Source organism: Papaver somniferum, chromosome 7 (genome assembly GCF_003573695.1).
Source record: "Papaver somniferum cultivar HN1 chromosome 7, ASM357369v1, whole genome shotgun sequence".
Lineage (NCBI taxonomy): Eukaryota > Viridiplantae > Streptophyta > Magnoliopsida > Ranunculales > Papaveraceae > Papaver > Papaver somniferum.
In genome coordinates, this window is record NC_039364.1 from 137377256 (window position 1) to 137398664 (window position 21409).

General features: G+C 36.9%; 1 pseudogene; it reads right to left on the reverse strand.

Annotated features, from left to right (window-relative positions):
• Window positions 1–5211: 5211 nt before the first annotated feature.
• Window positions 5212–5311, reverse strand: LOC113300761 (annotated as a pseudogene).
• Between the last annotated feature and the right edge of the window lie 16098 nt (window positions 5312–21409).

Here is a 21409-nt window from a genome sequence, read left to right on the forward strand (position 1 = left end):
ACGGGTAACAATTATACCTTTCTTTTAGACATGTTCTCTGGTAATAACACTACTTCTCATAATTTTCGTTTGGATTCAGTAACAACACCCAGTAATTTCATAATTATAACTCAAAAGCACGAACATGAAGTAAACAAATATGTTAAGGATACAATTCAAATCTCACGGGTGTAATGATTGCCCAATGCAAAAAGGATATAGCTCACATTTTGAGCATATAGGTAGCAAGCTTTCGAGTTACTACGGTCACAGTTTTGAAGAAAAAGGTACATTGATGTCCATTTGAACCAACAAATAAGAATATACCGTCTAGTTTGTATAGATAGGTAGCAAGTCCTTCGAGCTACTACAATGAGCTGCATACACAACTTTCTCATAAGTCCAAACAACCTATGAGAAAAGCTTGATTTCCATCATTCTCTTTACTACGAACAACAAACCATACAAAGGTTAAAATAAGAAAACCAATCAATGAAAATCCTGTGAAGGATAATAGTCCCACGTTGCTAATATCCCCATAATAAACATTGAATATAATTTAGAAAGGCCACTCCACTCATCGCCAATTGGTTTTGAGTTGGATGCCCCCAAACTTTAACTAACCCAATTTAGAAACTGTGGAAAACAAAGTAAACATTGAATATATTGGATACATAAAATTAACCTGAGTTAATTATGCATATAATCAGTGATCCCATGATTCCCATCTAACTTGTAAGCAACTGAGAATTAGAAACCAAAGTAAACATTGGATATATTGGATAAATAAAATTAACCTGGGTTAATTATGCATATAACGAGTGATCCCATGATTCCCATCTAACTTATAAGCAATTGACAATTTGGAAAATTGTTTGATTTCCCTAATCGTAGAATCCAACAGTATCTTGATCTTCACCAACTCAATCCCAATGACATTGTTGAATTAGGTATGACTCAAATTGCGGAAAATAGGAAAGCCTGATTTACAAAGTAGTTAAATCATATCAAAATAAAAATTCTCAATGAGTAGACAATAACATCAATAACTAAAATAAAGTCAAAAAAAAAAAAAAAAACTGGAGTCGAGTTAAAAAATAAAAAGATTCAAAAATAAGATAAACAGATAAAGGAATAATTGAGGGTTTACCAAGAGAACGGAATATTGCTGTATATTTTTGAGTAAAAATCTCATCTGCAAAATAAAACACAATGGAAAATACTTAGAACAAAATCAATAATTAAAAGAAAACATACAGAATAATCAAAATTAATAATCAATGAAGAATGAAGAATAAGGTTAGGGTTAGGCTCTAAGAATTACAGAGGATTTTAACCACAACTGTATCAAGCTGAATCATTGGATATAAACAGGTTTAGTGATAAGTAAAACAAACCTTTAACTAATATCCCTACTACATCCATGTTTTATCACCCGTGAAAGAAGAATACATCAATAGAAAATCAGAATATATCTTAGAGATGAAACAACGAAAAGAAGAAAGAATAAGCGAAACGGAAAATTAAAAATTATGTTTTGAATAAAGACTTTATACGTTGTAAAATAAGCTCGGGGTGTTATTGGACGAAATATTGGTGGTGTGAAAAATCCGGAGGTTTCTATTCGTCTATATTGTTTTGGTGGGGCCAAAAGCTCTAAAAAGAAAGCTTGATTCAGCTTTTGACCACATCAAAGGAAATTCACTCGAAATCATATTATTATTAATAATAAACTACAGAACTAGTCATAAAAACCCAAGGTGACCAAAATTGTGGTACAAAAACCCCGTTCAAATGTTGGGATCCATTAAAAGTCCATCTAAAACAAAATTGATACAAAAACTCCAAATTTCAAAATTGGTTTCATAAAATTTTATGATGTGTCATCAAATTCTTTGGGGTTTTTGTGTTACTTTTGTTTTTCTGAGGTTTTTGTGTTATTTTTGCTTTGATGGGTTTTTTGTGGATGGGTAGGGAGACCTAGGGGTTTAAAGGCTTATTGCATACGCTAAATGCAATCGACGATGCCTGCGACAGTGAGTTAGGATTTTATTTTTATTTTATTTTTGCTCGAGGACTAGCAAATAATAGGTTTGGGGGTATTTGATAGGCACATTTGGGTGTCCGATTTGTCTCGATTCTATATATTGTTAGGGCCCATTTTTGTACTTATTATGGTGTTTTATTTATTTGTAGGTATTTTTGGCCAATGAACATTTTTGGAAAAAATTGGCTCGAAAAGTTGTCGGAAAGCACCCGGAGGACATTTGTTATTCGGAATCTCACTTTGGATAAGGGGTAACCTAATTACTAAGGGGCATCCCATTTCCAGGCAGTTGCTAATCGCACCCCTACTATGGATAAGGGGAAACCATCTTCAACATTTCAAAAATCAGGTTTTGGCGGGAAAATAGTGCAGTGAAGAACAGTTTTGGCAATCGTGATTTGGAGGAGTTTGAGGTCGATTAAACCTATGATTTTCATAGGATAGACTCCTTATGGGTCTAGGAATCTGATATGGGTGTTTAAATCGATTATACTGGGCTCAATCGATGGATTTTTCTCACAACAGAAAATATGGAAAGTCACGTGTGTGATCTGTTTTAGGGAATTTTAGAGAGATTAAAGCGCTGTAAACCTTGCCAAAGATTTGTATCTATCTAAGGAAGAGTTTAGAATAAAAAGGAAAGCTGAGAAACGCGTAGAAATTCTAAAACAAGAAATTGCCGCAACTTGGCCGTGAAGAGAAGGAAAGCGATTTTGGAAGATTTGGGAGAGATTTAATCGGTATTTTTGATATAAATATATGTCTTGGGTCATATAGAAGAGGTGTCGAGAGTTTGAGAACCTAAGGAGAGCCAGAGAAGAAGAAATCATAGCTTTACCAAACTCTGTTTCTGCTGCTGCTGCTGAAGAGGAAGAACGCGAAGAACATTGACGCACGGGAAACAGTCGCAGAACAGTGTCGTTGTTTAACAGCTGAAGAACATTAAGCTGTGCAGAGCAGTCGTATTCTAGGGTCTTAAAATCAGCGACAAAGCAACAGTTTTTCTGTAACAGTTCCATTGTAACTGATGTTTTGGAACACCAATACACTGTTGCAAACAGTCTGTGTTATTACTTTTCACTCTTTTAATCCTCTTTTGAGCAACAAACACATATTTTGAGATCATGATTAATATGAGGAGCTAAACCCCATTGCTGAGGCGATAGAGGAAGCTATTTTTCCAACAAAAAGTTGTATATTCTATTTTATCTTTTTATTTGCAATAATTATATGATTATTTGCATTGAACTATTATTGAATATGATTTTTATTTGAGTGATTGTGATCTATTTTGATGGAGTATGCTTAGTTTTAAGACTTTTGATGCTTCATACTTGGTATTTACAATTATTACTTTTGAAAATCTACTTGTTGCAATATTTTAGAATCAAATTAAACAAGAAAATTGCATAAATATAAGTATTGGTTTAATCACTTTGAACTTGGAAAATAGTGGAATCTTAGCCTCAGTGTTTCTTTTAGTATTGATATCATCTTTGATTGAGTTTGCTATAATTTTTAGTGAGTTTTCTATTTTAATATTAGAATTTAAGTATAATTAATATCCTTTACAAGTCTGAGAATCGAACCACTTTTACCACTATCTACAAATCACATCAATTTTTGCCGCCGCCGACGCGGACTTGTTTTTAGGGTTTTATATTTTTTTTATTTTTTTGTCCTTTTTATGTTTTTGGGTATTTATCTTGTGTCTACAGGTTCTGGATCATAAAGAAAATTGAGCTAAGGAGTTTGGTGATTTCATAAAGACTTGGAGCTAAAGATTTAAGCAAAAAGAACAGAAAAGAAGACAATTTTATTTTAGGGTTTGTTTATTTTATTTAAAAGAAAAAAAAATTGTATTAGGGTTTATTATTTTTGTAATTTTTCTTTATTTTTTTGGACTTTTGGACTTTGGGACATTATTTTTTTTTATTACCTTACGGAAGGGTACTTTAAATATAATCTGTTTGCAGAGAAGGAGGACAATTACGATATTGTCTCTTCACCTTGGGTTCGTACACTAGACATCGGAGTCAGTGGCCCGAGTCGACTACAACCGATTCATCCCCCGTCTGGAACGGGAGGTAAGATTCTAAACACTCGCGAATCCCCTGTCAGCGAGTTACTGGACTCCTTCGTATGCATATATGTTGAGGACTGAATACGGACATTTATTTTTCTAGTAAAGGGCAAGGCCTGGCCATACAAGATAAGGGTTCGGATTTCATCACCGTTCTCTTCTTGCCCGCTTTAGGAACACGTAACCTACGCGAACCTAAGCCTAAAATTTTGACTAGAACGAGACAGATAAGGTAACGAGCTTAACAGGAAAGTCATTCGAAAAATATTGGTTACTCTTTTAAGCATACTTCGAAGTTCTTGACGGTTTCTGTAAGTTGAATGCGTGACTGCGCCGCCTTGTAATACCGGTGAGGCCTTGGGTATCAAAGCTCCGCCGAGCTTCCCTCGCCTCTATTCAACTTACGTTAACTCGGATTGATTCCAGAGGGGTTTGCTTAAATTGTAACGAATTCCCGTTCGAAGGATTAGAAGCTGGTCTAGAAACAATCTAAGTGGAGCCATCATGCTTTTTGTTTGCTAGAAATCAATAGGTTTGATTTGGTTGAGTCGGCCTTGATCTGTGTTTGCTTACCCTTCCAATTTAGAAAATTCTATTGTATGCCTGAACGTAAAAGAGACGCACTAAGTAGATTTGTTAAAGAGAAACCTAGTAGTTAGAAGCGTCTCGATTACCTTAATCTAGAAAGTCCGGCTTTTGAAGAGTCTTTTTTTGAACGTTATTTGACTGAGGAGAGAATCCATGTTGCTCCTATAGCGCCAGAAATGGCAACATTGAAAGCTTTGTCGAATCCAACTAGGACTACCCGTCCTTCGTGTATTAAGTTAGCTGAAACGGAGGCACCCTATGAACTGAAACCTAATACCTTACAGATGGTCCCAATATTTTTAGGGAAAGAAAATGAAAACCCTTATTACCATGTTAGGGATTTTGAGGAAATTTGTAGTACTCTAGAATGAGGCTTAGGTTATTCCCATTTTCCCTGAAAGATAAGGCCAAGTCGTGGCTGTATAGTTTGGACTCCGAGTCAATTGAGACATATGAACAACTTACATCTGCCTTTTCAATAAGTTTTTCCCTAGGCACAAAACATCGTCTATTAGGACGCAAATATGCACATTTTCACAACAAGAGGGAGAATCTTTATATAGGTATTTGGAAAGGTTCAATGATTTATTATCCCAGTGTCCTCATCATGGTTTAGAAAAGGTTAGGCTAGTTCAGATCCTTTATGAGGGTTTAGATTATTCCACAACGACCATGGTTGAGTCTCTATGCACTGGTGGATTTGAAAACCAAACTGTTGATGCGGCGATGGAATTTTTTAATGAAATCGCCGAAAAAACCCAGCAATGGGAAAATAGTAGGGCACCCCAGAAAACAATTCTTTTAAGTAGAGGAAACGTTAATAGGGTAGAAGGAGGCTATGAATCAGATGCCAAAATTGCTGCTATAGCAAAAAGGTTAGAAGCCTTAGAAGTGGGCCAGACTAGTGGTAGAGTGGAGCCTTTTTGGGAAGGCCAGAATATTGAAGAGCAGGCCAATGCTCTTTATAATAACACTAGATTTGATAACCGTCAAAAGATTGACCCATATTCAGAAACCTATAATCCTGGTTGGAGAAACCATCCGAACCTTTCGTGGTCTAAGGGCCAAAGTCAAGGTCAGTTTAGTAATTCTAATGCTCCCCCAGGTTTTGGCTATACTAAGAATCCTTCAGGACTAGCTCAGTTTCAGAATCAGTCAGATAAGAAAATCCTAAGTTTAGAGGAATCTCTCGCCTTGTTAACTCAGCAAACTGCAAAATTCCAGTTATCCGTAGAACAGAGTCTACAAGCTAGTAACAGGATAGGACAAGAAAATAGTCAGGCTATTTCCGAGTTAAAAACCCAGGTTGGTCTGATAAGTGATTCTTTGAGAGAAAAAGGTAAGTTTTCTAGTCAAACACAACCCAACCCTAGAGGAGTTCATGAATTAGGTGCAAAACCATCGAATCAATTGAATGTTGTTAGAACCCTTAGAAGTGGTATAATTGTAGACAATAAGGTAACCATGCCCGATAGTGAACATGCTGTAGTTCACCCCTCAGGATCTCACCTCTCAGAACCAGTAGGTGAAGAGACTGATAAAGTTTCTGATAATGTGAATTCGGTTCCTGAAAGGTATGATTTTAGGCCTAGAGCCCCATTTCCTCAGCTATTAGTACCAACAAAGAAGGAATCGAACTTTAATGACATAGTGGAGGTTTTTAAGCAAGTTACCATAAACCTTTCCTTATTAGATGCAATTAGGAAAATTCCTGCTTATGCCAAGTTCCTTAAGGATATGTGTACGCGAAAGCGAAAACTTAGCGTCCATAAGAAAGCCTTTTTAGCTAGTCACGTAAGTTCAATCATTCAGAACACCACAACTCCAAAGTACAAAGACCCGGGTTCTCCTACCATTGCTTGCACAATAGGTAACTTCCGGGTAGAAAAAGCTTTACTTGACTTAGAAGCCAGTGTGAACTTACTGCCATTCCATGTATACTTACAGCTAGGACTTGGTGAAATGAAACCTACTCAGACGACACTGCAGTTAGCTGATAGGTCTGTTAAAATCCCTCGAGGATGTTCTTATCGAGGTCGACAAGTTTATTTATCTAGTGGATTTCGTGGTCCTAGATACCCAACCTGTCCCTGACCCAGAGAACTAGATACCTGTGATTTTAGGTCGCCCATTTTTAGCTACGTCTAATGTGATTATTAATTGTCGAAATGGTGTGATGAGTTTATCTTTTGGTAATATGACTATGGAGATGAACATTTTTAATGTCAGTAAGCAACCTCATGAGCTAGATGACACATGTGTTGAGGAGGTGAACATGATAGAAGCCTTAGTTCAGGAGTCATTACCAAACATCTTGTCTGAAGACCCATTAGAAAGTTGTCTATCCCATTTTGGTTTAGATTTTGACGACGATAGCACTATTGAACAGGTGAATGCTCTATTAGATTCTACCGTTGTGTTAGACACTGATATATGGAAAGCTAGATTCGAACTGTTACCAGTTTCTGAGACTACCCTAATTCCTTCTTTAGAAGATCCCCCAAAGTTGGACCTTAAACCGCTACCCGATACTCTAAAGTATGTGTTTTTAGGCCCATATGAGACTTTACCTGTGATTGTAGCTTCCAATTTGGTGTGATGAGTTTATCTTTTGGTAATATGACTATGGAGATGAACATTTTTAATGTCAGTAAACAACCTCATGAGCTAGATGACACATGTGTTGAGGAGGTGAACATGATAGAAGCCTTAGTTCAGGAGTCGTTACCAAACATCTTGTCTGAAGACCCATTAGAAAGTTGTCTATCCCATTTTGGTTTAGATTTTGACGACGATAGCACTATTGAACAAGTGAATGCTCTATTAGATTCTACCCCTGTGTTAGACACTGATAGATGGAAAGCTGGATTCGAACTGTTACCAGTTTCTGAGACTACCCTAATTCCTTCTTTAGAAGAGCCCCCAAAGTTGGACCTTAAACCACTACCCGATACTCTAAAGTATGTTTTTTTAGGCCCATCTGAGACTTTACCTGTGATTGTAGCTTCCAATTTGGATAGTGATCAGGAAAGTAGGCTAGTAAATGTACTTCAAGACAATAAGGAAGATTTAGGGTGGACTATAGCAGACATTAAGGGTATAAGTTCTATTGTGTGTATGCATCAGATTCATTTAGAGGAAGACTCCAAACCTTCTAGGGAGATGCAACGTCGACTGAACCCTAACATGAAAGAGGTAGTTCGAAAAGAGGTGCTTAAGTTGTTAGATGCGTGTATTATTTACCCAATTTCAGACAGTAAGTGGGTCAGACCTGTTCAGGTTGTCCCCAAGAAATCAGGTATCACTGTAGTCCAGAATGATAATAATGAATTAATCTCAACCCGAGTGACCACGGGATGGCGTGTGCGTATTGACTATAGGAAATTGAACAAGGTCACAAGGAAGGATCACTTTCCCCTTCCTTTTATCGACCAAATGCTAGAGCGATTAGTTGGACATAGTCATTATTGCTTCTTAGATGGCTACTCCGGTTATAATCAGATCGTTATTTCCCCAGAAGACCAGGAGAAACCCACTTTTACCTGTCCCTTTGGTACCTTTGCGTATAGACGCATGCCTTTCGGGATATGTAATGTCCCTGCAACTTTTCAGCGTTGTATGATGAGCATATTTTCTGTTATGGTAGAACGGTTCTTAGAGGTCTTTATGGATGATTTTTCAGTGTTTGGTTCATCTTTCGATGAGTGCTTGCATCATTTGACATTAGTGTTGACTAGGTGTAAGGAAAAAAATGTAGTGCTTAATTGGGAAAAATGTCATTTCATGGTTAAATCAGGAATTGTATTAGGGCACATCGTCTCTTCAAAGGGTATAGAGGTAGAAAAATCCAAAGTTGACCTTATTAAGACTTTACAGGTCCCAAAAACCGTAAAAGATATTAGGTCATTCCTAGGGCATGCAGGTTTTTACCATCGATTCATTAAGGATTTTAGCTTGATTTCTGGACCTCTTTGCAATTTGCTTGCAAAAGATGTTAAGTTTGTCTTTGATGATGCTTGTTTAGAGGCTTTTGAGAAGCTTAAAACTTTACTCACTACTGCCCCGATAGTCCAGGCACCTAACTGGAACCTACCCTTTGAGATTATGTGTGATTCTTCAGATTATGCTATAGGCGTCGTTTTAGGACAACGAGAAAACAAACTACTTCATGTGATTTATTATGCTAGCAAAACTCTGAATGATGCCCAAATGAACTACACAACTACCGAGAAGGAACTTTTAGCCATCGTGTTTGCCTTGGATAAGTTTATGTCCTACCTATTAGGTTCTAAGATCATAATCTATATAGATCATGCTGCTTTGAAATACCTTTTATCTAAGAAGGATACCAAACCTAGATTGATTATATGGATCCTATTGTTACAGGAATTTTCCCCAGACATTAGAGACAAAAAGGGTGCAGAAAATGTAGTAGCAAACCACTTGTCTAGGCTAGTTGTTAGTTCCCCTAGTGATTCCCTTCCTATAAGGGATAACTTTCCTGATGGAAAATTGTTCTCTGTTTCCCAATCACCTTGGTATGCAAATATAGTGAATTATCTTGTTACTGGTCGAACCCCTCAACATTGGGGTAAGCAAGATCGTTCTAGGTTTTTAGGCGAGGTTAAGCATTTGTTTTGGGACGATCCTTATCTGTTTAAGTATTGTCCGGACCAGATTATTAGGAGATGTGTATCTGAGAGTGACCAGTCTAGTATTATCTCCTTTTGTCATGAACATGCATGTGGGGGTCATTTTAGTGCTAAGAAGACTGCTGCTAAGATTTTGCAGTGTGGATTTTACTGGCCTTCGTTGTTTAAAGATTCCCATAATCATTGTGTTTCTTATGATCGTTGCCAGAAGTTAGGAACCATTTCCCGTAGAAATATGATGCCTTTGAACCCTAATTTAGTGATTGAGGTCTTTGATGTGTGCGGCATTGATTTTATGGGTCCATTTCCTATTTCGTTTGGTTATCTTTACATACTTGTCGCTGTAGACTATGTGTCTAAGTGGGTTGAGGCGGTTCCGTGTAAAACGAATGACCACAGGGTCGTAGTCCAGTTTTTGAAAGAGAATATACTTACACGTTTTGGTACGCCGCGAGCTATAATTAGTGATGGAGGTTCACACTTTTGTAATAGACCGTTTGCTCTTTTAATGAAGCAATACGGTATTACCCATAAAGTAGCAACCCCATATCACCCTCAAACTAGTGGTCAGGTATAGGTTTCCAATAGGGAAATTAAACGTATTCTAGAGAAAACAGTTAATCCAAATAGGAGACACTGGTCGTCGAGGCTTACTGATGCCTTATGGGCTTACCGTACTGCGTTTAAGACACCCATTGGAATGTCACCTTATCGTTTAGTGTTTGGAAAGGCATGTCACCTGCCTGTTGAGTTAGAGCATCGAGCCTATTGGGCTATTAAGAACTTAAACTTTTCACTTGAAAAGGAAGGAGCTTAAAGAGAGCTCCATCTCAATGAGTTGGACGAGATCCGTAGAGATGCATACGATAGTGCTAAGAAGTGTAAGAACAAAATGAAACTTGTGCATGATATGAATATTTCACGAAAGTCATTTTCTCCAGGTAAAAACGTTCTTCTATATGACTCTCGTTTGCATCTATTCCCCGGGAAGTTGCGCTCTCGGTGGACCGGTCCTTTTGTAGTCCGTACTGTTTTTCCTCATGGCGCTGTTGAGATTGAGACACCAGATGGTAGTAGTTCTTCGAAGGTTAACGGTCAGCGATTGAAGCCCTTTTTAGAGCCTTTTCCTACAGGTGATGTTGAGGAGGTCCCTCTGGAGGACCCCGTTTACCTTGATTGACCATCGAGGCGATTTTGTATGTTGTATAATATTTTTGTAGGTTTTTGGTTACACTTCACCCAGGTACTATCTTTCCGACTTCTCTCTTTACTATTTCCTCATGTTACTTATATTTTTGGTACTGTTCTTTGATTAGAAACATTGAGGACAATGTTAGATTTAAGTTTGGGGGTGGGGTAGAACTTTTTGTTACCTTTTCGTTGCAATAAATAAACTCCAGAGCCTAGAAATTTATCCCTATTAAGGATGGCACTAACCAATCTAAGTGGATGGAAGCATTTTGGTTGTAGGAGTTGAGGAACCAATCTGACTAGATGGCAACATCTAAAGAGTCTATTCATAAAAGCACAGAGCTCATGTGTTAGAAATAACATGATAGTTTCACCATATCTCGTTGAGTTCTTTTCACTTCTGTTTTTATTTTGTTTTGATTTTAAACTATGTTTCTCTAAGTGATTGGTGGGGCTCACGATTCAAGTTGTACCAATGCTAGGGTGAATTAGAGTGATTGAGATACAAAAAAAAAAAAAAAAGACCAGACCATCAGACCAACTGGAATAAATTCAATAAAGTCGACTACTGGAACCCTTGTATATGCCAGTTGTGTTGACCTAGAGTTAGGATTATCGACCACTTGTACTCTTGTATATGCCAGTGTGTTGATATTAGTCAGGCCGGTATCTCAGTCCAATAGGATAGGTTCATTTTGGCGGAGGCCTTCAGACATATGTGAGAGACACCGTTCACCTAGTAAACATCAAAACCATCTATGTTTTTCTATATCCATCTTCTTGATCCATCCATGTGATTAGTTTTGACTCCGGATATTGATGTCCATAGTGCGACTATCTGAGTAGAGCTCTGTCACTTCATATGAATCTTAGTATGCTTGAGTGCAAACTCGTGTACAACAATTGGAATTTCGCATCAGGGTACTTCCTCCTGTAGTCAATAAGTATTCCAACCAAGGAGATTCTTTAGTTCCTTCCAAGATTCTGTGTAGATAGCTAGGGTCTGGAGTATAAAGGTTTTGTGGGTATACCTCTAGTAAGCCCTCCGGAGACAACACTCCGCCACTAGGGACACCTAGGGGTTTAAAGGCTTATTGCATACGCTAAATGCAATCGACGATGCCTGCGACAGTGAGTTAGGATTTTATTTCTATTTTATTTTTTCTCGAGGACTAGCAAATAATAGGTTTGGGGGTATTTGATAGACACATTTTTGTGTCCGATTTGTCTCGATTCTATACATTGTTGGGGCTCATTTTTTGTACTTATTATGGTGTTTTATTTATTTGTAGGTATTTTTGGCCAATAAACATTTTTGGAAAAAAATGGCTCGAAAAGTTGTCGGAAAGCACCCGGAGGACATTTGCTATTAGGACTCTCACTTTGGATAAGGGGTAACCTAATTACTAAGTGGCATCCCATTTCCAGGCAGTTGCTAATCGCACCCCTACTCTGGATAAGGGGCAACCATCTTCAACATTTCAAAAATCAGGTTTTGGCGGGAAAATAGTGCAGTGAAGAACAGTTTTGGCAATCGTGATTTGGAGGAGTTTGAGGTCGATTAAACCTATGATTTTCATACGATAGACTCCTTATGGGTATAGGAATCTGATATGGGTGTTTAAATCGATTAGACTGGGCTCAATCGATGGATTTTTCTCACAACAGAAAATATGGAAAGTCACGTGTGTGACCTGTTTTAGGGAATTTTAGAGAGATTAAAGCGTTGTAAACCTTGCCAAAGATTTGTATCTATTTAAGGAAGAGTTTAGAATAAAATGGAAAGCTGAGAAACGCGTAGAAATTCTAAAACAAGAAATTGCCGCAACTTGGCCGTGAAGATAAGGAAAGAGATTTTGGAAGATTTAGGAGAGATTTAATCGGTATTTGTAATATAAATAGATGTCTTGGGTCATATAGAAGAGGTGTCGAGAGTTTGGGAACCTAAGGAGATCCAGAGAAGAAGAAATCAGAGCTTTACCAAACTCTGTTTCTGCTGCTGCTGCTGAAGAGGAAGAACGCGAAGAACATTGACGCACGGGAAACAGTCGCAGAACAGTGTCGTTGTTTAATAGCTGAAGAACATTAAGCTGTGCAGGGCAGTCGTATTCTAGGGTCTTAAAATCAGCGACAAAGCAACAGTTTTTCTGTAACAGTCCATTGTAACAGCTGTTTTGCAACACCAATACACTGTTGCAAACAGTCTGTGTTATTACTTTTCACTCTTTTAATCATCTTTTGAGCAACAAACACATATTTTGAGATCATGATTAATATGAGGAGCTAAACCCTATTGCTGAAGCGATAGAGGAAGCTATTTTTCCAACAAAAAGTGGTATATTCTATTTTATCTTTTTATTTGCAATAATTATATGATTATTTGCCTTGAACTATTATTGAATATGATTTTTATTTGAGTGATTGTGATCTATTCTGATGGAGTATGCTTAGTTTTAAGACTTTTGATGCTTCATACTTGGTATTTACAATTATTACTTTTGAAAATCTACTTGTTGCAATATTTTAGAATCAAATTAAACAAGAAAATTGCATAAATATAAGTATTGGTTTAATCACTTTGAACTTGGAAAATAGTGGAATCTTAGCCTCAGTGTTTCTTTTAGTATTGATATCATCTTTGATTGAGTTTGCTATAATTTTTAGTGAGTTTTCTGTTTTAATATTAGAATTTAAGTCTAATTAATATCCTTCACAAGTCTGAGAATCGAACCACTTTTACCACTATCTACAAATCACATCAATGACTCACTATAATGAGTCGATTTAACTCAGCTATATAAAAACGATTTGAGGGCTTATGTCTTTTTCAAGGCTGAATAATCGCCACCTACGCACTAACGAATGTTAATTGTTTAAAGAAAAAATCAGGACAGAAAAGGTCAAATGTGTGGCATTAAATAAATTATGAAAAAGACGGTGGCACTTTCTTAAATATGAAATTTAAAGTGTGACACTTTATTAAAATCTCCTAAATCTATTATACCCTCTTCTTTTTTTGATCAATAAAATCTTTTCTTTGTCCATAACAAAAAATGCAAATATATATTATCTCTCTTATCTTTTAGTTGTTTTTTATAATATGGTTCTTGCATCTACAAAATCGAAATACACTGAAAACTTTCGATGCATTTTTAAAATGATCGGACTTGCTGTTAATGAGCAATCCCTAATATTTTCTCTCACGACCCAAGTTGTTCTTCTCTCCCTCTCTTTTTTTTGTAACCTTTGGTGACTACGACTAGCGTGTCGTCACACAGTGAGCGTGCCAAGTAAAAAAAACCGACAAATAAATTATGATTTTTTTATAAATTAAATTATCTTTATATTTCACGTAATATAATACAGGAGATGTGGGTAAAATTTAGATAGAAACTTTCAATGTCACGTGACTTAACCCAATCCTTCTACACATACGGCCCAGAAAATAACCCTATAACAACACCCTTACACAAAAGTGGGCCCCATGGCATGGGGATTAACAGGGGATGAACCATCATGTTTGAATTGTGAGGGGGTTATTTTTAGGGTGTAAAATGGCGGTACATCAAGAATTTTTGGACTTAACCACGTTACGGCAAGTACTTACAATGTTATGCAACTTGTTACCACAACAAGGCACTAAATTATTATTGACAGCGACGAAGCTAGACTTTCTAACTTAGAGGGCAAATATATAGTGTAAGATAGCGTCGATGACGGCCATAGGCCGTCCGATTTTTTTAGCAGTTTTTGCGACGAAAAAACCTGTACTTAAACAGAATTTGTCTCAAGACTCCACAAAATGTCAATGCTAGAACAATATAGTATTTAAACCAAATGCTAGAATTTTTATAGGAAATTAAGACTTTTAAGTTAAAAATTTACACAAATGAAATCTATTGTAGTAGCTTTATAGAATCTAGGCGGGATGATTATGGAAAACCATAAATTTTCATGCATGTCCTCCCAGGTCCTCATGAAGCTCCGTCACTAATTGTCCGTGTCCATGGCGAAGTGCAATCCATCGGGGTAAATGTCTGAAGCTCAAGCCAGTGAGCAACCTAAAACTGTAACAAGGTGGAAGCACGACTTTAGAGGCGCTGCCACTAATAACTTGGATTCCATACATAGACAAAAGATGGCTTTTGACAATACTTGTAAAGTTGAGTTGTATTACAATTTTGAACCATTAGATTTGATTGTTTACGAATCTTTCAGGTCTTTCGTAATTTGGATCCACCGTAGGAGTGTTAGCTTAGCTTATTTGGAATAAAAATTCGGTGAAATGGAGATTTATTAACCTGGCATTCGTAGGGGAGACTCAAAAAAAAAATAGGGGCGATTTATTTGTCCCCATTTAGAGACAAAGGATAAGGGATGTCTACATATGGTAAGAGTACTAAGTTACCCTCATTAGTTCAATTTATGTTTCTACTCTTTAAACTATTTTTATTTTCACATAACTTTTGTATTGAATATCTTTCCAATTAGTTAAAAAAGTAAAAATTTATGAATTTTTTTTCTTTAAAATGTATTATGAAGTTCACTCTTCCATAAATTAGGCATTGTTATTCAAAAGCGTGTTGGGGCTCAGCTTGTTGCTAGGCTACCAACAAATTTTTTGTAAAATCCGACTTTATTTTGATTAATAAGTTTTTTTTTTAAAAAAATAATAATAATAACAACGGGTACTTAGCTCGGCTGGTCATCCCCGTTCTCCTAAGTTTCATGTGTTCCAGGAGGTCCCAGGTCCGAGCCCCCAATGATGTAATATTGCAGAAATTAACATGGAAGGTAGAGTTAGTTTGCCCCCATTGTGACACAATCTCAGCTCCCCATCCGTTTCGGCTTCCTTGGTTAGGTTACCCATAAGGTTCGCTGGTAGGCTAGCACAGCAACCTGTTCAATTAATGTAGTAGTATGTTGTTGGAGCTTAGCTTGTTAGGCTTCCAACTAGTTAATGTAATACCCTTTATCTAATAATAAAAATAATAAAATAAATTGAGGTTTGGGGAAATGTATTTCTGGGGCGACTTTAACAATCGGTAGATAACTGAATTTACAAAACCACCGATTATGAAAGTATAAAAATTCGAAAGTTTTAACCTGGCTAGTTTGGGGCCTAGTGTGATTATTTGGGGCCTACGACTATAAGACAAAAAAGAATATTTAGAAGTAAAATGGATAACCCCTTATCCAACTATTTTACTAAATGACAAAAGTACCCCTGATTAATTAATGCTAATTTGGGTGATTAAATGATGTTTAATCAAGTTAACCCTGACATTAACTACTATTAATTCATCATCAAAACTTGATTTTTTTTTATTTTTTTTTATACTCGATCCAGAATTGGTTGATGTTAGTGCAGTTGTAAACCGATTCTCGGTTGAGTTTTTTCAAATGACGAAGTAAACTCAGAAACGGGTTTTTTCGATACTCACATGAACCGATTGTTGAAAAATCGGTGTTTATGGATGTCAACATAATTCGATTATACCTTACTTTCAGAAACAAAAATTCATTACATAGTTTAGGAAATTAGCGCATTACATATATAGGACAATTCAATATGGGAATTCTAGAATTTGACACATCAAATGTTCGTCAATGAACCTCCGAGCACGTCGGTACAATGTCGTATATTCTTTGTGGTGAATGAACTTAGTTTCCCCATTGCGAATTCTCCATAGCCCATTGAAACGTTCCAGCTGAAATTCAATGAATTCTTAAATGTTAGTATGCGAACTTTTAACGATGACATAAGTATAAATATTGTCGGATTGCTCATTTTTCCCTAAGAGGAGCTTGTGAATGATGTTGGTACACCATATTTCTAACTTTAACATACTCTCGTATTGCACTTTTTGTGTAGTTGATCGAAACGCCAAGTCTCTCCATTTGCGGTTATTGGGGTTCGCGGTACGCCCGTAAAAGAACTCTTTAACTCTCTTCCAAAACATTGAATAGATTTCATTCGGACGTTCACGGAACGTATTAGCAAACGATTTAATGAGACACAAATTTTCATACGGTTCCCATTTTACGAGATGCTTGTCTTCTTCCGGATCCCATTCCATTTTCTAGGCTAAGTGTGTGATGTGGGAGTTGCTCAAGAGGTTGTCCTTATATAGATAAAGACTCAACGGCTATTTTTTTCGAATTCAATTCACACAATCGGATTTTAGGGATGTCCACATACACCAATTGTGTCCTTACAAAACCATATAAAATATGCCTCTCCATAATCGTATTTTAATATTGCATATGTAATCTGATTCTTGGCAAAAAAAAGTTACAGAAAATGTGCCACTTTTCCTTAGTAGAATCCGATTACATGGAATGCCCACATAGACCGATTTTGAAGGTTGTCCAAATCTGCCTCTCAACAATCGGTTTTTAATATTTCACTTGTAATCCGATTTTTGTCAAAATAAGATACATAAAAATTTTCACTTTTCCTCACAGGAATCGGATTGCATGAAATGCCCACATAGATCGATTCTTAAGGTTATCAAAACTCTGGATTATTTTGTTTTCTCAGAATCAGACTTTAAAAGTATCTGTATAAACTGACTCTAAACACCTACAAACTAGGTGAACGAAATTTTCAGAATCGGTCTATGTGGTGCACCCTCAAAACCCGATTATGAAATTGTATCCCTGGAGAACTGTCAGAATCAGCTTTTATATAGGTACATGTAAACCGATTCTGACAGGAAAAAGCTGCCAGAATCCTGCATTTTTTGCACACACACATTGTAGTTCGTTCTTTTGTCGTGTCTTAGACAAACACAAACAATTTTCAAAAGAAACCAGATTCAGTCATTCATAAACTAGGAATATAACCAAACATAATTCGACAATAAGTTTAAGACATAAGTTTTGACTCCATAATTATACATAGTTAAAGACATAAGTATGAAACCATTCATTCATAAACATCCCCACCGCGACCACGTCCACGTCCACGACCACCTCATCCTCGTTTAGAAGGTTAGGTATTGCTCGATGCACCTTCAGACTTCCTTTTTTTGGTGACTTTCTACCTTTTTTTCTTTGGCTCCTCCTCCACCGGTTCCCCAAACTTTGCACCCGCTTCTACATCTTCGGGACTGTTCAACTCATCAATCAAATTTTCATTGGCCTTGACATTTTTACCTTCCCTGATATCTAGCCTTTCTTGGGTTATCAAGTGCCCGACTCGTCTTCTCTGTTTCCATTTTAAACAACAAACATTCAACAGATAATACTAAAACCATTAACAAAACCGTAATTGAGTAACAATACACACCAGGTATTCAAGAGTTGTATATTTTTCCTCTATCTGGGGCTTCTCATCTACTCGTATCACTCGAGTATACGAAACATTGAGGTACCACGGCATGTAACCCGGAATTGCCTCATCATCTGTTCTGGATCGACCATCCATACCATATCCTTTGAACCTTTTTTCTTCCCAATATTCACATGATGGTAAAGGGTGGTGAATAATCTCAATATCATTATCCAATGACTCGTTTTTTTCCTCATTGATTTTAAACTTCTTACGCTTCTTTGGGATTTTTCGTATTATCCTCTTTGTCTTGCGACTCTCGTCGGGTTGTACATTACATATCCTCTTGGGTGAAACAAAGGTCCAAAATAACTTTTGTTAAAGCATCGCTCGGTTGAACTCGCATGTGTTTCTATCTCAAGCATGTTTGTCAATGTTAGTGATCAAAACTATAAGTCTTGATTTTTAGCCTATTTATAGATGTCTCGGACTAGGACATAGTTTGTGTAGTTGAGCTTAGACTTCACGGCGTTTATCACTTTAAGACGAAGAACTACTAAGGAGAGCTTGTGGAACTTCATCGACAAAAGGTATCTGGAGACTTAAACTCATCTATCACTTGGAAAGTCTATTTCTACCATATCTCCTTTATTGATACATAAGTCGTATTACGATATATGTGTTGGTAAGCTTTCACTTCAGCCAAGTTCATCTTATATCATGATAAAATTGCCGAGTAACATATTACATGGTTTGTGTGATACAACCATTTGGTGTAAGACTTGGAATGTTTCGATAATGATTATTTCAATATCTTGAAAATTGCTTTGATGCTAATAGTGTGTGAAAACGGCTATTATCATTATAGAAGAATGTTTCAATGATTGAAATAAAGAGTTTAGAATCTTGTAACCATCTTTGGATATAAGCATAGTGGGTTCGCATATTAGTGTATAAGACCAAAACCGGGAGCCTAAAGTATGCATACTTGTGTGTATACAAAAAGGTTGTAGGAGACTGGGTAAGTATGCGTACCCGTACGTATACTGGTGGAAGTTCACGTCCGTGAATTTCTGCTGAATTTGAAAACCAAAACCAAACTCATCCAGTTACCTAAAGTACGCGTACCCGTACGCATACTGGCGGAAAGTTCACGTCCGTGAATTTCTGCTGAGCTTGAAAACTAAAACAAACTCAAATCCGGTTACTTAAGTACGCATACCTGTACGCATACTTAAGTAGGCTACTTTCTAAAATCGGTTGTACATGAACCTAAAAATTTATCAATAAGGAATGCAATCTTTGTAAACTGTGGCTATAATATTCATGTATTGATTCGATTGAATTAAACCGATTTTGCTTCAATTGTGTTCTTGTATAAATTCATGAGAATATAGCAATTAAAAACTCTTTAACTAGTTTCATTTGAGTCATTTGAACTAGTTATGGTTAAGATGAATAAGGTTGATATGAGAGTAATCATATGGTTAACCTTGGTTAACTATTTGTGAACCAACATTGTGTACACATTTGGGTACGGTTACATAAACCTAAATGAGGGTACAATTCATTTAAGTTTATGTAACAAGCTAAGTTCGATTTAACGGTTGAAAGATATTGGCTTGGTTGAATCAGGTTTTTCATCTACCAGTGAATATTGAATGCTTTGTTACCAAGGTAACTTGGATTGCAAACCCTGATTTGAAAACTATATAAAGGATAACTCTAGCAACTGGGAAACCAAACCCCACACCTCATGTGTGTTACTAGTTGCATAACTAGAGTCGATTCTCCTTTAACCTTAGGTTTCTTGTCGATACCCTGTAGGTGAACGACTTGAAGACTTCATTGGGATTGTGAATCCAGACCCAACTATTCTCTTTGTAGTTGCGTGATCTGATCTTGTTGTTTCTATAGTGATTGAGTGCAATCGTAAAATTGGATTGATATTTATATCTCCGATAGGCAAGATAGAAAAGTAGTCAGAAACACCTTCGTCTCATCGTTTGTGAATCCACAATAACTTGTTTCGCTAGTCGATTAAGTTTATTATGAGGTGATTGATAATACTAGGATGTTCTTCGGGAATATAAGTCCAGTTTATCAATTGATTCCTGTTCACCTTGATTTATCAAAAAACGGAAAAAAAAAAAACTCTTGGGTATTTCTGTGATAGATTTATTCAATCATATAGACTTTTCTGTGTGAGACATATTTGTTTATCAAGTCTTCGACTTTGGGTCGTAGAAACTCTTAGTTGTGGGTGAGATCAGCTAAGGGAATCAAGTGCGTAGTATCCATCTAGGATCAGAGACATAAGGAGCGCAACTGTACCTTGAATCAGTGTGAGATTGATTAGGGTTCAACTACAGTCCAGTCCGAAGTTAATTGGTAGTAGGATAGTGTTTGTAGCGGCTTAATACAGTGTGGTTAAACTGGACTAGGTCCCGGGGTTTTCTGCATTTGTGGTTTCCTCGTTAGCAAAATTCTGGTGTCTGTGTTATTTCCTTTCCGCATTATATTTTGTTATATAATTGAAATATCACAGGTTGTGCGTTAAGATCAATCAATTAGAATATCCAACCTTTGGTTGTTGATTTACATTGATTGACACTTGAACATTGGTATTTGGTACCGTTCATGTGATTCCTCTTATATTCAATCGGGCTCGCAGATTTCTATTTGCTGATTGCGGATTGATTTAAGAGTTAGGGATATTAAACTCTTTGATATACCTTATTCTAGATTGAGTCTGATTGTCTAATTGATTCTCTAGAAAGTGTATTGGAGTACGTCCTCTCAGATTGCCAAACGAATTGTTAGGTGTGGTTGTTAGACCCCCGAATTTTCAACTTTGTTTCTCGGCGCACCCAACCATCTTTCCTTTTCCTTTGGCCAAATACTTCTTGTAAGGGTCAAAGACAACATCTTTCGTCGTCAAGTTGTCCAACTGTCGTCTCAACTTTAGATAAACCACATCTTGGAACTTTTCCTTACTGTTGTAGGTGTACATGTCGTCATAAAAGTTATCTTCCCATTATTTGTTCACAAAAGTCATTTCATCAAATATTTGGAAGTGCAAATATATACACGCCTGTCGAAAGCCATATTCCCTCTGATTTGGTTCCTTTCAGCCCTAGAAGCCTTTCTCAACTCGTTCAACGAGTGTGCAAGGATGGCAGAGCCCCAAGAGTATTCGTGAATCTTATCAAATGGTTGTAACAACTGAATAAAGTTGGCGCCCACACGGGCACCGAAAACGTCGAGGAAGATAACAGATCCCATGATGTAGATGACATACGCATTGGCCATAGTGAAGATACGTTCCTTTGTCACCTCTTTTCCCTCAGCACGAAGCTTCTTTGTACCCATGAAGTTGCGCCTCAAGCATGCAAGACTGGATATCCTCTGCTTTGCTTGGCCTACTAGAATCTATGACTTGCTCTTCTCCCCGTCCCATTGGAACACATTCTTGGTGAACTCGTAAATCTTGTCCCACTCAAGATCTTGCGTGTAGCTTTTGTGCTTCACGGCTTTACCATCTATGTTTAGCCCGGTAATGAACTTCACATCATTTGGAGTTATCATCATTT